This window comes from Hyla sarda, chromosome 1, assembly GCF_029499605.1.
Source record: "Hyla sarda isolate aHylSar1 chromosome 1, aHylSar1.hap1, whole genome shotgun sequence".
Taxonomy (NCBI): domain Eukaryota; kingdom Metazoa; phylum Chordata; class Amphibia; order Anura; family Hylidae; genus Hyla; species Hyla sarda.
The window spans coordinates 304,397,893-304,413,095 of record NC_079189.1 but is presented as its reverse complement, the minus strand read 5'-3'; positions in this window follow the sequence as shown (position 1 = coordinate 304,413,095).

The window sequence follows — 15,203 nt, the reverse complement described above, 5'->3', positions numbered from 1 at the left end:
GGGGGGCATGTTACCTTTAGGAAGCCCTTATGGTGCCAGAACAGCAAAAAAAAAACACATGGCATACCATTTTGGAAACTAGACCCCTCGGGGAATGTAACATGGGATAAAGTGAACCTTAATACCCCACAGGTGTTTCACGACTTTTGCAAATGTAAAAAAAAAATTATAATTTTTACCTAAAATGCTTGTTTTCCCCCCAAAATTTTATTTTTAAAAAGGGTAATAGCAGAAAATACACCTAAAAATTTGAAGCCCAATTTCTCCCGATTCAGAAAACACCCCATATGGGGGTGAAAAGTGCTCTGCTGGCGCACTACAGGTCTCGGAAGAGAAGGAGTCACATTTGGCTTTTTGAACGCAAATTTTTCTCTGGGGGCATGCCGCATTTAGGAAGCCCCTATGGTGCCAGGACAGCAAAAAAAAAAACACATGGCATACCATTTTGGAAACTAGACCCCTCGGGGAACGTAACAAGGGGTTAAGTGAACCTTTATACCCCACAGGTGTTTCACGACTTTTGCATATGTAAAAAAAAAAAATTTTTTTTAACCTAAAATGCTTGTTTTCCCAAAAATTTTACATTTTTAAAAAGGGTAAAAGCAGAAAATACCCCCCAAAATTTGTAACACAATTTCTCCCGAGTACGGCGATACCCCATATGTGACCCTAAACTGTTGCCTTGAAATACGACAGGGCTCCAAAGTGAGAGCGCCATGCGCATTTGAGGCCTAAATTAGGGATTGCATAGGGGTGGACATAGGGGTATTCTACGCCAATGATTCCCAAACAGGGTGCCTCCAGCTGTTGCAAAACTCCCAGCATGCCTGGACAGTCAACGGCTGTCCGACAATACTGGGAGTTGTTTTGCAACAGCTGGAGGCTCCGTTCTGGAAACAGTGGCGTACCAGACGTTTTTCATTTTTATTGGGGAGGGGAGGGGGGCTGTGTAGGGGTATGTGTATATGTAGTGTTTTTTTTACTTTTTATTTTATTTTTTGTGGTAGTGTAGTGTAGTGTCTTTAGAGTACAGTCGCACGGGCGGGGGTTCACAGTAGTTTCTCGCTGGCAATTTGAGCTGCAGCTTTGCGGCAGCTCAAATTTGCAGCCAGATACTTACTGTAATCCTACGCCCATGTGAGTGTTTCCTGTACGTTCACATTGGGGGGACATCCAGCTGTTGCATAACTACAACTCCCAGCATGCCCGTTGGCTGTCGGTGACTGCTGAGAGTTGCAGTTTTGCAACAACTGTAGGCACACTGGTTATGTATCACTGAGTTTGTGACCTAACTCAGTGTTTCACAACCAGTGTGCCTTCAGCTGTTGCAAAACTACAATTCTCAGCAGTCACCGACAGCCAACGGGCATGCTGGGAGTTGTAGTTATGCAACCAGCAGATGCACCACTACAACTCCCAGCATGCACTTTAGCTGTTTGTGCAAGCTGGGAGTTGTAGTTATACAACAGCTGAAGGTACACTTTTCCATAGAAAGAATGTGCCTCCAGCTGTTGCAAAACCATAAGTCCCAGCATGCCCATAAGGAAATGCTGGGAGTTGTGTTGGTCTGCCTCCTGCTGTTGCATAACTGTTGCAAAAAGGGCATGCTGGGAGCTGTTGCTAAGCAACAGCAGGAGGCTGTCACTCACCTCCAACGATCCAGACGCTGCAGGTCAGTCCCTCGTCGTCTCCGCCGCCGCAGCTGCTCCTGGGGCCCCGATCCCAACAGAGGCGCCGGGGATCGGGGTCCCCAGCACCGGGGGTGCACGTCCCGCACCCGCTCACGTCCTCCAGAAGAGGGGCGGAGCGGGTGCGGGAGTGACACCCGCAGCAGGCGCCCTGATTGGTCGGCCGGTAATCCGGCCGACGAATCAGGGCGATCGTGAGGTGGCACCAGTGCCACCTCACCCCTGCAGGCTCTGGCTGTTCGGGGCCGTCAGAGACGGCCCCGAACAGCCAGTAATTCCGGGTCATCGGGTCACTGGAGACCCGATTGACCCGGAATCGCCGCAGATCGCTGGACTGAATTGTCCAGCGATCTGCGGTGATCGCCGACATGGGGGGGGCATAATGACCCCCCTGGGCGATATGCCGGGATGCCTGCTGAACGATTTCAGCAGGCATCCGGCTCCGGTCCCCAACCGGCTAGCGGTGGGGGCCGGAATTCCCACGGGCGTATGGATACGCCCTCGGTCCTTAAGGACTCGGGATGCAGGGCGTATCCATATGCCCTATGTCCTGAAGAGGTTAAAGACCCATGACGTACTGGTACATTTCAGGTCAACAGACCCTTAATCATAGTACTACTTCGCACTAGTTCTTGTTCTCAACCCTTAAATACTCCAAGAACAACTCCTCCCTAACAATGGTGAAAGGGAACGTTCAGGGATCCTGTGAACAAAGCTTTATTGTTAAAGGGTAACCCTGGTGGAAACAAGTAGAAAACAAATGTTTTTAAGTCAACTGGTGCCTGAAAAGTTGAATGGGTTTGTAATTTACTTCTGTTAAAAAATCTTAATCCTTCCAGTACTTATTAGTATAAAACTGAGAAATTTGTGAATTTCTTTTCTGTCTGACAACAGTGCTCTCTGTTGATACACCTGTCCATGTCAGGAATTGTCCATATTAGAAACATATCACCATAGGAAATCTATCTTGCTCTGGACAGTTCCTGACACGGACAGAGGTGTCAGCAGAGAGCACTATTGTCAGACAGAAAAGAACTTCACAAATTTCTCTGTAGTATATCTGTAGTATACAGCCGCTGATTAGTACTGGAAGGGTTAAGATTTTTAGATAGAGGTGATTTACAAATCTGTTCAACTTTCTTGCACCAGTTGATTTGAAAACATTTTTTTTCCACCGGAGTTCCCCTATAATACACAATGGCCCTGATTTACTAAGAGTGGAGTGGAGTTTTTCCACTGTATTTACTAATGTTTCCCTACATTTTTTTTTTACAACTGCTCTAAACAGTGTGGTTTTCCCAGAGCTCAAATCCACCACATTTTCTGTTGAAACCTTAGTAAATATGTTGGGATTTTTAAAAAAATGTCTACCAGCACCCCCTTTTCACGGCGGCTACACCCCTTTATTTTTTTGTTTGTTTTTTTACAATTACAATTTGGCAATGCGCCAATTTCTGGCTCATAACCCGACAAAACAGGTCGGGTTTACAGTAGTAAACCAGGGCCAATGTTTGTTAAAAGCAAAAGTAAGGGTTAAAAATGACAAAACTAATAGTGCAACATTAAATCAGTTTGTTTATTTAGGCTATAGGACTGAATACTGTTTAACAAATAAATCCACATGATCTCCCAATTTCGGAGAGTCCATACATGATCCCCACCTCTTTTAAATTTGTGTACTTTTTCTACACCTTAAAATTCTAAAGATGTCATGTCTCCCTTATGAACCGCCAAAAATGTTAAAGATATTAACTTTCATAGGGCCTGTCAATTGGCATATATGCTTCTGCAATGTTTTTAGGAGTCTTTTTGTATTTCTCCCATAAATTATACCACATACAGTACAATCTATCTTATATGCGACAAAACGAGAAATGCAGTTAATGAAAATTATGAATAGAATACATTCTTTTGTCCACAGTCTCAGAAACCACATTGCATCTCTTTGGGTAAAGACAGACTACAGATTCAGCACACTTATGGAACCCTTTTAGTGAAAACCAATGACAACCTACCTCCAGTGAGATCACACTAGGAGCTAACATGCTGGCCAGTCAGAGCCCTACGTGAGCTAATAGCACTATACGTGATAAACTCAGGAGTGTTGTTACCTTTCTTTTCTCTGTTCCATATAAACAGCTCAGACCTCTGTATACTGTACATCCTGCGTCTAGCTTTGCCAAAAATCCAGTTGTGCTCCCCCAAACTTGTGCAGACCACATTGGCTTCCCTCCGGTACACCTTGGGAAAGGAACTGTTCTGCTTAATGTGCATTAATTCCCCTTCCAGAATGCTTTCAGTCAAGTGTTTAGGAGGGCACGAGTTAGCTCTCAAAAATGTATTACTAGCAAGGGTTTCCTGAAAGACACAATTCCAATCATGTTATTGGCCCTCATTTATTATTCTAAACCCGACTTGTTTTGTCAGGTTTTTTTGGCGCATCTTTGTCTGCAACATGTCCCAGACATCGTGCGCCAGTCTGCGACATGATGCGACATTTTTTCCCGACAGACCCGATGTGGATTCTCCCAAACCCGAAAAAGGGGCGTAACCCGACATTTCTGAGCTTTCCCACGTATTTATAAAGGTTTCCAACCCGAATTTGTTGAATTGTTGTGGATTTTTTCCCGACAGCTCAGAGGAGTTGGAAACCAAAACCTACAAAACCCACAGGATGCGACATAATAATAAATACCAGGGGAAAAAAAGCAGTCGGGTAAGAAAGCAAGATAGACTTACAACCCGATTTTCTAAGTAAATGAGGGCCATTATGTTATTGCTTCCATTTACTTTCAATGTGACATCCAAGAAGGAAGCACATTTTTACACCATTGATACGTAAATCTCAGACTGCAGTTATTGCAATAAATGTATTCTGCAAACCTGTCAGGTTCCTCAGCCCCAGATGCACCCGTGCATTGCTTATAAATCCCCTTATAGAACAAATAATCATTAGGGGGGGATATTCAAAGAATTTAGCACACTTTTTTTGCCTTAACTGTGCCACATTTGCTTAAAATATTGCGCACACTATGAGTGCCACATATTCAGATGTTCATCCGATTTAGTGCCCTTTTTGCCAATTTTCTTTTTAAAAAAGGGGCATAGCTAGGCTTTTTGTGCTATTTGACACCCTATTTTGAAAGGTTTAGCACAACTTTCTGGCACACAAGTAAACTGGCATTAAATGATGTGCTATTTACCAGTATAATTTTTTTTGCCTGTGGGACAAACGTGCCCCAAATTTTCAAAAGCCCAAACACACTTCTGAAAATGAGGCTCATTTAACACTGTTTGAGGCGTAAAAATGCACTAATTGTACACGTCTTTGAATATTCCCCCCATTGTGTAAACCGTTACATCCCCAACAACATTTCTGTAAATCAAAAGCATTAGAGATGAGCGAATCGAAGCTGACAAACCCGAATTTGTTACGAATTTCATGAGATATTTGATTTGCAACGAATGCGAATATCGCCGTGATTCTATCGTGAAAATCGCTTCATTAAACTCCATTTATTGCGGTTCAGGCTCCAGGGCATCTAAAATGGCGGATCCACATGTCAGTACATGGGACAAGGAACTCTGGAAGGAATTCTGCCCTCATAAGTGCATACCACATACCTGCATCTAAGTGGTGTACTTTTTTGTGCCTGTTAATCTGTCAAGGGCCTACATACTGTGAAAGGACAGCCAAAAGTAATCACCGGCTGGTGTTTTACTAGAGTAAGTTTATTAAGCGCACAGTAGCGCATTTTTCTGCCCTCATAAGTGCATATCACATATCTACATATTAGACCTCCCCATGTCGGCGATCGGCGCAAATCACAAGTGAATTCACACTTGCGATTTGCGCCGATTCCGGGTCATACGGGTCTATAGTGACCCGGAATATAAGGGGGATCGCGGTTGTCTAAGACATCTACAATCCCCCTGAAGGGATAGGAGTGAGGTAGCAGAGGTGCCACCCCTCCTCTCCCTTCTATTGGTGGTCTAGACACGACCACCAATAGCAGATCGGGGGCGGGGGGGTTAACTTTAGTTTTCCTCTTTACTGTCTGGGCATGCTGGGATTTGTAGTTTTGCAACATCTGGAGGGTCACAGTTTGGAGATCACTGTGCAGTGGTCTATAATCTGTAGCCCTCCAGATGTTGCAAAACTGCAAATCCCAGCATGCCCAAACAGCTGTCTCGGCATGCTGGGAGCTGTAGTTGCGTACCTCCAGCTGTTGCACAACTACATCTCCCAGAATGCCCATTGGCAATCAGTACATGCTGGGAGTTGTAGTTTTGCAACAGCTGGAGGCACACTGGTTGGAAAATATTGAGTTAGGTAACAGAACCTAACTGAAGGTTTTCCAACCAGTGTGCCTCCAGCTGTTGCAAAAGTACAACTCCCAACATGCACGGTCTGCCAGTACATGCTGGGAGTTGTAGTTTTGCAACAGCTGGAGGCACACTGGTTGGAAAATACTGGGTTAGGTAACAGAACTTAACTGAAGGTTTTCCAACCAGTGTGCCTCCAGCTGTTGCAAAACTACAACTTCCAGCATGCACGGTCTGTCGGTACATGCTGGGAGTTGTAGTTTTGAAACAGCTGGAGGTTTGCCCCCCCCCCCATGTGAACGTACAGGGTACATTCTCACAGGCAGGTTTACAGTGAGTTTCCTGCTTCAAGTTTGGGCTGCGGCTAATTTTTCGCCACAGCGCAAACTCCTAGCGGGAAACTCAAGGTAACACGCCAGTGCGAATGTACCCTAAAAACACTACACTACACTAACTACACTAAAATAAAGGGTAAAACACTACACATACACCCCTTACACTGTCCCCCCAAAAAAATAAAAAACGTATTGCAGTGTTTCCAAAACGGAGCCTCCAGCTGTTGCAAAACAACAACTCCCAGCATTTCTGGACAGCCACTGACTGTCCATGCATGCTGGGAGTTTAGCAACAGCTGGAGGCACCCTTTTTGGGAATCACTGGTGTAGAATACCCCTATGTCCACCCCTATGCAATCCCTAATTTAGTCCTCAAATGCGCATGGCGCTCTCATTTCTGAGCACTGTCGTATTTCAAGGAAACAGTTTAGGGCCACATATGGGGTATTTCTGTAATTGAAAGAAATTGCACTACAAATTTTGGGGGGCTTTTTCTCCTTTTACCCCTTATGAAAAGGAAAAGTTGGGGGCTACACCAGCCTGTTAGTGTAAAAAAATAAAAATGTTTACACTAACATGCTGGTGTTGCCCCATACTTTTTATTTTCACAAGCAGTAAAAGGAAAAAAAGACCTCCAAAATTTGTAACGCAATTTCTCCTGAGTACGGAAATACCCCATATGTGGGCGTAAAATGCTCTGCAGGTGCACAACAAGGCTCAGGAGTGAGAGCGCACCATGTACATATGAGGCCTAAATTGGGGATTTGCACAGGGGTGGCTGATTTTACAGCGGTTCTGACATAAACGCAAAAACATAAATACCCACATGTGACCCCATTTTAGAAACTACACCCCTCACGGAACGTGACAAGGGGTATAGTGAGCCTGAACACCCCACAGGTGTTTGACGAATTTTCATGTTTTCACTAAAATGCTGGTGTTACCCTAAATTTTTCATTTTCACAAGGGAAAATAGGAAAAAATCCCCCCAAAATGTGTAACTCCATTTCTTCTGAGTACCTCATATAAACATACCTCATATGTGGATGTAAAGTGCTCTGCGGGCGAACTACAATGCTCAGAAGAGAAGGAGCGCCATTGGGATTTTGAAGAGAAAATTTGTCCGGAATTGAAGGCCATGTGCCAGAACAATGGACCACCCCACATGTGACCCCATTTGGAAGCTACACCCCTCATGTAATGTATTAAGGGGTGCAGTGAGCATTTATGCCCCACAGGTGTCTGACAGATTTTTGGAACAGTGGTCCGTGAAAATGAAAAATTTACTTTTTCATTTGCACAGCCCACTGTTCCAAAGATTTGTCAAACGCCAGTGGGGTGTAAATACTCACTGCACCCCTTATTAAATTCTGTGAGGGGTGTCGTTTCCAAAATGGGGTCATATGTGGGGGGGTCCACTGTTCTGGCACCACGGGGGGCTTTGTAAACGCACATGACCCCTGACTACCATTGCAAACGAATTCTCTTTCCAAAGGCTCACTGGCGCTTCTTCTTTTCTGAGCATTGTAGTTCGCCCGCAGAGCATTTTACGTCCTAACATGGGGTGTTTCCATACTCAGAAGAGATGGGGTTACAAATTTTGGGGGGAATTTTCTCCCATTACCCTTTGTAAAAATGGTAAATTTGTGGAAAAAAATGCACTTTAGTGCAAAATTTTTTTTTTCATTTACACAACCGATTTTAACGAAAAGTCGTCAAACACCTGTGGGGTGTTAAGGCTCACTGGACCGCTTGTTACGTGTCTTTAGAGGTGTAGTTTCCAAAATGGTATGCCATGTGGGGGTTTTCAGCTGTTCTGGCACCGTAGGGGCTTTCTAAATGTGACATGCCCCCCAAAAACCATTTCAGCAAAATTCACTCTCCAAAATCCCATTGTTGCTCCTTCCTTTCTGAGCCCTCCACTGCGCCCGCCGAACACTTGACATACACATATGAGGTATTTCCTTACTCGAGAGAAATTGGGTTACAAATTTTTGGGGGCTTTTTCTCCTATTACCACTTGTAAAAATTCAAAAACTGGGTCTACAAGAACATGCGAGTGTAAAAAATGAAGATTTTGAATTTTCTCCTTCACTTTGCTGCTATTCCTGCGAAACACCTAAAGGGTTAACAAACTTTCTGAATTTCATTTTGGATACTTTGAGGGGGTGCAGTTTTTATAATTGGGTCATTTGTGGGGTATTTCTAATTTGAAGGCCCTTCAAATCCACTTCCAAACTGAACTGGTCCCTGAAAAATTCCGATTTTTAAAATTTTGTGAAAAATTGCTGCTGAACTTTGAAGCCCTCTGATGTCTTCCAAAAGTAAAAATATGTCAACTTTATGATGCAAATATAAAGTAGACATATTGTATATGTGAATCAATATATAATTTATTTGGAATGTCTATTTCCCTTAAAAGCAGAGAGCTTCAAAGTTAGAAAAATGCAAAATTTTCACATTTTCATAAAATTTTGGAATTTTTCACCAAGAAATTATAGAAGTATAAGTATAGACGAAAATTTACCACTACCATAAAGTAGAATATGTCACGAAAAAACACTCTCTGAATCAAATTTATAAGATAAAGCATCCCAGAGTTATTAACCCCTTAAGGACCGGAGGTTTTTCCGTTTTTGCATTTTCGTTTTTTGCTCCTTGCCTTTAAAAAATCATAACTCTTTCAAATTTACACCTAAAAATCCATATGATGGCATATTTTTTGCGCCACCAATTCTACTTTGTAATGACGTCAGTCATTTTGCCCAAAAATCTATGGTGAAGCGGGAAAAAAAATCATTGTGCGACAAAATTGAAAAAAAAACGCTGTTTTGTAACTTTTGGGGGCTTCCGTTTCTACGTAGTACATTTTTCGGTAAAAATGACACCTGATATGTATTCTGTAGGTCCATACGATTAAAATGATACCCTACTTATATAGGTTTGATTTTGTCGGACTTCTGGAAAAAATCATAACTACATGCAGGAAAATTAATACGTTTAAAATTGTCATCTTCTGATCCCTATAACTTTTTATTTTTCCGTGTATGGGGCGGTATGAGGGCTCATTTTTTGCGCCGTGATCTGAAGTTTTTAACGGTACCATTTTTGCATTGATAGGACTTATTGATCACTTTTTATTCATTTTTAAATGATATAAAAAGTGACCAAAAATGCACTATTTTGGACTTTGGAATTTTTTTGCGCGCACGCCATTGACCGAGCGGTTTAATTAATGATATATTTTTATAATTCGGACATTTCCGCACGCGGTGATACCACATATGTTTATTTTTATTTTTATTTACACAGTTTTTTTTTTTATTGGAAAAGGGGGGTGATTCAAACTTTTAATAGGGGAGGAGTTAAATGATATTTATTCACTTTTTTTTTAAAATTTTTTTTTGCAATGTTATAGGTCCCATAGGGACCTATAACACTGCACACACTGATCTTCTATGTTGATCACTGGTTTCTCATAAGAAACCAGTGATCAACGATTCTGCCGCATGACTGCTCATGCCTGGATCTCAGGCACTGAGCAGTCATTCGGCGATCGGACAGCGAGGAGGCAGGAAGGGGCCCTCCCGCTGTCCTGTCAGCTGTTCGGGATGCCGCGATTAGCCGCGGCTATCCCGAACAGCCCGACTGAGCTAGCCGGGAACTTTCACTTTTAGCCGCGCGGCTCAGCTCTGAGCGCGCGGCTAAAGGGTTAATAGCGCGCGGCGCCGCGATCGGCACTGCGCGCTATTAGAGGCGGGTCCCGGCTTCACTATGACGCCGGGCCCGCCATGATATGACGCGGGGTTACTGTGTAACCCCGCGTTATATCAGAAGAGCAGAACCAAGGACGTACCGGTACGTCCTTGGTCCTTAAGGGGTTAATGCTTAAAGTGACAGTGGTCAGATTTGAAAAAAAAAAACGCTCCCGTCCTTAGGGTCATAATGGGCTCCATCCCCAAGGAGTTAAGGCTCTCGGTAGGCCAGAAATAGCCATTTTTAATATAGATTTGCCGTGAATAAATTTGGATCGATACAAATTTTTTCAAAAAATTTGGACAATCGACCAAATCAAATTTTTCAAAAGTCCGCTCATCTCTAAAAAGCATGATTAGAAAACCTGTTCATGATGTCAAAAACAGCGATGAAGGCTAGGTCATGGGGGATAAAGGAGGAAAACCACTATGTTGCACGTTATCTATGAGAAAGAGTTACTCCATCTGCATTGGTCCATAAGATGTTTGGTGTCTTTGATGCAACTAGGACTCTTCACAACAAGGGGCTGTAATACCGGTGTGCCACTCACGCACGTGCTCGTTCAAGGATCTGATCCCCACCACTATGGGACACATAAAAGGCAGAATTGTTTCTTGTGAACTTTCGGTAAAGAGTGAATAATAGGTATCATCAGTTTTTCCACAAAAAATGTATTCCTGCACTTTCTTACTAATAATTGACTTGGAGAAACCATCATCCAGTAGAGACTTAAAAGGGTTACCTGGATGAAACTGGTCTCAGAAAGTTATACAGATTTCTAAATTACTTCTATTTAAAAAAATCTTAAGCCTTCCAGTATTTATCAGCTGCTGTATGTTCCAGAGTAAGTTGTGTAGTTCTTTCTAGTCTGACCACAGTGCACTCTGCTGACACCTCTGTCTTTGTCAGGAGCAGGAGAGGTTTGCTATGGGAATTTTAACACACTCTGGACAGTTCCTGACACGGCCAACAGAGCACAGATCTTAACAAAAGATACAGTCTAAGAATAGGGTCACACGTAACGTAGCGTAAAATACGCTGCGGATCCACCGGTGACCTGACCCATAGTGTGCCTCCAGCTGTGAGCAAAAGCTCAGCAAATGGAACTCCGTTTGGCTAGGTGACTCCGTTTGGCCATTGAAATCAATAAGGTCCGCTTCTCCCATTAACAGTATATGTTGGCATGCTGTTTTTGCCGTGATGCCAAATTATACAACTAAGAGGTGCACTAACGCAGTGTAAGCATAGCCTAATGCTTAGACAGTGTTGGGGAGATTTATTAAAACCTGTGCAGAAGAAAACTTACCAGTTGCCCATACCAACCAGTTTCTTTTATTTTTCAGATGCATTTTTAAAACTTAAAGAAGTGATCTGATTGGTTGCCATAGGCAACTGGTCAGCTTTCCTCTTCCAGGTTTTGACAAATCTCTCCATGTGACCATAGACTAAACAGTCTTAAAGGGGTTATCCACCATAAGGTGAATTTAGTTTTTACCTCTCTTAGAGCTAAATGGCTGTGTTGTGAGTGCACTATAACGCTGCTGCATTCTTTTTGTGAAATGGCTACTTCCTGTTGGAGTTCCCTCCTACAACACATATGCCATCCCACACATTGAAGCACAGGTGAGCTGCCTTCCATGCTGTGCTATAAACAATACACCAGTGTTTTCTAACCAGGGTGCCTCCAGCAGTTGCAAAACTACAATGCCCTGAAGAATGATCTCACTCCCCCCCCGCAGCCGGCAGTCTCTCCATCCATTGAAACAGACAAGCTCCCATTCATCACCTGACTAGTGATGTAATGTCTAGGGCTGCACTGCAACCTGGGAAAGGCTGAGACAATACTCATTTTGTATGCTGTTAAAAATAAACATCGGGCAAAGATCACATAAGAATTGTGAGACCAGCCATCAAACACAGGTACAGACACTATATTGTAAACTACACTAACTTTACGGCCACTGTAGCATAGTCAAATAAAAGAGCAACAGACATCATTTCAATGGCCCAAAATGAGTTGTATGTGCTTTTCTAGTGTGCTTAAAATAGCCCATAGGTCCCGAACAGAGTCAATAGGTGACTCCGTTTGAGGCCAGTAAAATGAATGGCGCCACTGCCTTCCATTACAGGATATGTCAGTATCTTGCCAAAAATGGTAGATTGCTAATAGCAGTATGAACCTAGCTCCAGCTGGAAGGCCACAGAGAATTATAAACCACAATGTTATCCCTACAATGTTTTTTTTGTTTGTAGCATCTTGTGAATCAGCGCCAGAACACAGCAGTTTCTGGTTTACACCCCCCCCCCCCCCATAGACCTCCATAGGTTTTTTTCTGCCTAAAAATTTGTAAATGTGTGTTACAATGTTTGTGATTTTTTTTTATATTCTTCAATATAAATCATTGAGTCATATGCTTTATAAATGATAAAAATGCCATTAAAAACCCTACAACATACTTTTATTTGTTAAAAGTAAATAAAGGAATGCCACGTAGCATAATCCATTTCCCAATCATATACATTATTTTTTTTAAACTGACTGCAACAGATTGACCATTTTTTTGCATATAGCTAAATTAACTGGACTTAAAAGAATTGCATTTTTTGTCTCGGTTTTAGGGCTTCCATTAGACATATCTGTTGGCATCCCACTGAAAACAGCATGCTGATGTATTCTGTAATGGAGGACGATGAATGCCATTCATTTCAATGGCTTGAACGGAGTCAATAGTTGGGTCATATATGCTATTTTACAGCAGACTGAATGATGCAGCACACTGCTCTTTTGAGTCTGCTGAAAGTAGTGCATACAGCCCGACTGTTGACTCCATTTGGGCTATGGAAATAAATGGCTTCCATTGCCGTGCAGCATTCTGATTTCGGCGGGATGCCACCTGATATGACTAATAGAAGCTCAAACGCAGTATGAACCTAGCCTAGTTAACAGGAGCAGCGGACCCCATTAATTTCAAAGGCCAATGGATTCACATAGTGACTCTGTTCTAGACGTATATGCTATTTTAAATAAACTCAAAAGGGTGGGCTGCTGCATTAGGTGACTCTGTTCAGCCATTGATTTCAATGCAGTTCGCTGCTCCTGTGTAGGGTAGCAAGTGTAATAGCCTGGGGGGTGTAGGGTATGGGGAGTGTAGCTGTGCGGTAATCAAAGGGTGCTTGTTATTCATGGTAACAATAGAGAAGAAGGGGAAAACACTGAATATGCATCAGCACACCAACACACAAATGTTGAATAAATATACCAATTTTATTAAATATACACCAAGTATATAACTATACAAAACAGAGGGAAGGAAGAAAAAAATGATAAAACCATTTAAAATGATGGGCTAGAAATATAAGCCCAAACACTCACCTAGGGAGGGGCCATGAACCCCCTCTCCTAGAAACAGGCACCCGTCCTATTATATTGAATGATTCGTCACACCATACATGTAAAGCTGTTATACATCATAAATATACAGGCTATGCAGCAACATATCTATGTAAACAACAATGAACAGTTATGCAAGACACTGACATAGCCTGTAATACTTGCAAATCACAATGTGCATACTCCTAGAGGAAGCTTGGCGAAACGCGTCGGAGTGTGAGGTGGGGGGAGCATCATGGTGCATACAGTGCGCCTTTTATCATGTTGCGGTATGGCTTACTTCATATTGTTGTTGGTGACTATACTATTGTAAATGCTGCTATGCTGTACATTGTACGTTGCCCTATTTATATGCTGCATTATTGATAATATGATTTACTGATCTGTACTTCTTCTTCTAGATACTGCTATTTTGCACAAGAACCCATATATATGCTGCTATATTTTATATTTTTTGGTGCTGGATAATATCTTTTTGCACATATAGTAGTTTTAATTACAATACTGGATATATATACTATTACAATTCTTGGGGTCTTAGTGCAATAGTCAATTTGCAGCTTTATATACATTCATTATTGTAGGTGTGCATGTTTACAGTCATTGTGACACAATATTTCCAGGATGTTCCCCATCCGCTGTTTTAACATTGTCTCATGTGTTTGTGTTTTTTATGGGCTAATGGGAAAATGGGGTTTCCAGTTTTTGTTTTATCATCTGTCTCATAAAGATGGATTGGATTGAGCCCCCAGTCTTTTACATATGTTTAAACCCTTGCTATTCGTGACGCCAGGGTGAGGGCTCCTCAATAAAGCTTTTCCTACCGCCCCCCTTCCCAGGAACGATAGGGAGGTAGATGATAATGGGTTTGAGGTAGAGAATAATAGATTGTCCACAACCGGAGAGCTTCTGTAAACAGTGTTAACTTTTACTGAAGATTTTCTGTACACTTCATTAACATAACAGTCTCTTAGTATAACAACAGCTTTCCTTTGGAGATTGACAATGGTTGGGACTTTAGCATTCAGAGTCTTTTAGTCTATTGCGCTGTTCCACTGGATTTAGGGGAATTAGTTGCGGTCCAGTAGTCACGCTAGCATTAGCAGGAAGTTAGATTTGAACTCATGATTTGCTGAGGCCGTAGGTTTTGAGGCCTAGCGTGTCTTTGAAAGTTGCGTAGCACACCGTTCTGTTAGTCCGGCATCCACGAGAGCAGCAACCCAAGAGAGCGATAATTGGACGCAGCTCCCTTATATGGGCAGGGGCTGGACTAATGCTAATTGGTCCAAACGCATGTCAATCACCATTACAGAGATTTGTGGGTAACACGTGATCCAAGGACCTCCTAAGGTCCTACAACATACCATAGAGGTTACAAGCATTGTCACATGACCGAAGGTCCTGCGACGCTGAACAAGGGAAGTACTATACATTACTATGAAATATAGATATAATTATTAAATATAGACATATATATTAACATTAAAGTTAGACTTAAAGAGAGGCAACTAGGGGCGGTCCCACCTGAGGAACCCTACCTGAATGTAGTTACTCTGACTTTGGGGACCTCCACACTAGGTACGGTATGCGATACGGTACCGGGACACCACACAAGCATCCTGTTTCCAGTGGAATGCCTATAGATATGATTAACAGGAGCATGAATGTACCCTTAGGCTGCATTCACACGCTGGAAATTCCGAGGAG